This window comes from Montipora capricornis, chromosome 10, assembly GCF_036669925.1.
Source record: "Montipora capricornis isolate CH-2021 chromosome 10, ASM3666992v2, whole genome shotgun sequence".
Lineage (NCBI taxonomy): Eukaryota > Metazoa > Cnidaria > Anthozoa > Scleractinia > Acroporidae > Montipora > Montipora capricornis.
In genome coordinates, this window is record NC_090892.1 from 9,656,100 (window position 1) to 9,659,313 (window position 3,214).

Below are 3,214 nucleotides of genomic sequence, written 5' to 3' on the forward strand. Positions count from 1 at the left end.
AAGAAGACGTCTCAGTAAGCGCTAACAATTTACCCGAGGGGTGGGCCTTGAAGACTATCAAAAAGTTTAATCGATTCAGTGATACCCAGAAGAAATATTCGGAGGAAAAATTTAATCTTGGCCAGGCAACAGGCAAAAAACAAGATCCCATTAATGTAGCCCGAGACATGAGATTTGCCAAGAAGATGGATGGCTCGAAGCTGTTCAAGAGAGACGAGTATCTCACCACGCAGCAAGTGCAGTCTTTTTTTCTAGAATGGCGGCAAAATGTCGTTATGATCAAGGTGAACTTTCAGCGCCAGATATCGGCAGAAGAGCAGCAGCAAATGGATGTCACACGACAAGCCATACTTCAAGAAGTTCAGTTGCGGCATCCAATTGTATATGACAACCTAGACATTTGCGCCTTGTACAAAGAAAAGAGACTCAAGCAGCTCAGCATTGCTATGCTTCGTATTGTATGCAACTACTTTGACATAACAACGGAAGGTTTTAATAACAAACGAAAGGCAGAATACATAGATGCTTTAAGTGGACTTGTTTTAGCTTGCGATTGCAATGAGTAAGAAAAAATAGGAAATATGTATACCATATGCATAACGTTTCGATCTGTCAGTAGCCAGGGAACATCTCACTAGCCAGTGGAGTATAGGGCGAAATAAAAATTCGCAAGTAAAGCGATCTGAACCTGGCTGAGCCGAGAGAATGACATCTAATGAGAAAGGGCCTCCTCATTTCTAGCCTGGGGGAGCACCCGTAAAACCGGGCAGTGGGAGGGATTGCGCCGATGGAAGCTCAGGACGGGACGTTGGTTTTCGCCTCCGCTACATCTCGCTTCCCGTTTACACCTGCAACGCAGGCTCATAAATTATTTTCGCCCTTTACCCCAATTAACCTAATTTTCAGAGAGTAAGGTAAGGCTCATAATTTACTCACTTTTAGTACGACAAACAAGTCGGTCACAAAAGTCTCGACGGCGTAGACAAGGAAGAGTGTTTGCAAATGTAAAATAACAGAGCGTGTTGTCTTAATTGTTTTACATTCATCATTTAAAATGAGACAGAAATACCTTAGTAGGTGTGTTAATAGGTATTTTTCACTTTAAGAGCAGAACTTAAACAGTCGAACAGGGGCGTGGGTGGGGGAATTTAAAAGAATTTACCAAAGGAACTGAAACTATTAAAGCATATAATTACTTTTTTAGTACGAGAACTTCTGTCCGCAATCGAAATATTCTAGAATCTTGATTACCAGTTCTACTACAATTAATATTAATATTGAGTATGTGTAGGAGCAATAGCAATGAGCTCTGAGTAGGACAGAACCATGTGTTAATGTTACATCCAGAAATAATAAATATCTCACCCATGTGTATTATTATTATTATTATTATTATTATTATTATTATTATTATTAGAATTCCGAACGAAACTGACCAAACTATTAGCTTGGGTTGCCTGTGTCAACTGGTTAATATGTAACCTGGCAACAGTTCTGAGTGCTTCACTCACGAGACGCAAAGTAGCTCAAAGAGTCAGCAGAAAGGCGAAATTGAGGTAAGAAATAACTCCGAGTATTTATTCAACTATTTATTCTAATATAGTCTCTAAAGATTTTTCTTGAAAACGATTTATTAACTGACATTTTGTTGAGTGCTGCATGGTCTGTGCTCGCCAACCGCCAAATGTTTAATTAATTATTGAAAACACCCCTTTTCTAAATAGACTCGTTTGCGGCTAGAAACTGTCTTTAAATTACAGCAATAGATATCTGGAGGCTGAAAACAACTATTTTTACCGGAGAACGACCCACAGGCGAACACTTCAGGGTCGATGTTCGAGATGATAATCGCGGCGTGAAAGTTCAAAATGTCAAGCGATTAGCTCAAGTGTCTGATTACAAGACGCTGTCAAATTTTTGCGTTTTATTTACCCAAGCTAGATTTGCGATAAAAAGTAAGATGAACTGATACTTTTATCCAGAAAAATAGTTTTGACAGGTAAATCCATGTACCAGATTGACTTTTTGGTCCACGAATTTGACCTAACTTTGGAAGTGATGAGACATAGCCTTGGCGTATAATTTTGAAAAATTGTTAAAAATTCAGGTTCATATTACATGTGGATCTGACAACACGAAATAAGTACTCAAACATTATATTTAAATAATACAGGTTAGCTTTCCCAGCTACGCACAATATCTTGGCTTGGTAGCCTTCACAAAAAGTGTAATTTAGAGGCGAGTTTTGCTCTTTCAGGGACAAAATACTAAAGGCCGTCTGGAGAAGAAAATAAAAATCCAAACAACCTCAAAGTTACAGTTTTGAAACAAGTTAGTAAAAATCTTCTTCCTGACAAATTTTCAGAAAATTGATTTTTTCTATCTTGCATAGGTATAGATGACCTTTACAGAAAGTCGCTCTTAAGTCAAAAACATAAAACAAACAGCGGGTACAAACATGATGATAAAGCCCATTTTACTTTTGACTTAGCCTGTTCCAGGCTCTCAGATAGTCGAGAAAACGAAAAGAACTGCGTGTGAAAAGCGAGTGGGGGCTTGGGTCGAGGCGAGGCGGGAGAGCCTGTAAGCAGCTCTTTAAATTCTTCATTCCGGTATACCAGCTCCTGGTATACCCTCTGATTGGTCAATTTTGACAGTTTACATCAACACTTTCGTCAACATTTTGATTCACGCGCGGAGCACGAAAGAAAGAGGTCAACTCTGTCGCCGAGTGTCTTAAAGTATTCCCAAATGTACAAGCCCTCAGATTCTAGCAAAAGTTGTGGCTGTTCGACTTTAATAAGTCGAAAAAACGATCCGTTTGCAATGCTTCCAACTGGTTTTGGTAAAAGCATAAATTTTCAGTTACTGCTGCGCGTTGCGAAAGCGCTTCAATGTTGTGATACGTCATCTCTCCACACCGCTTACAATATAGCATCACCGGGTACGATATGTAGTCCGCATTTGACACAACTATTATGTCCCATGCACGCCACAATTGTTAGCATTCAACGGCGCTCTCTGAAAACTCTGACGAACGAGAAAAATGCAATATTTTGTTATTCTTTCTTATGCAAATACTTGGCTGCGTATTCGAACTCACCAGCTAGGGTCAATTAAATTTCTGCCTTCATCGCCTTCGAAAAAATGAGTGCAAAAAGAAAAAACCACTTTGAAAGAGCGCAAAAATTTGCCGAAAACAGGTTTGTATTTC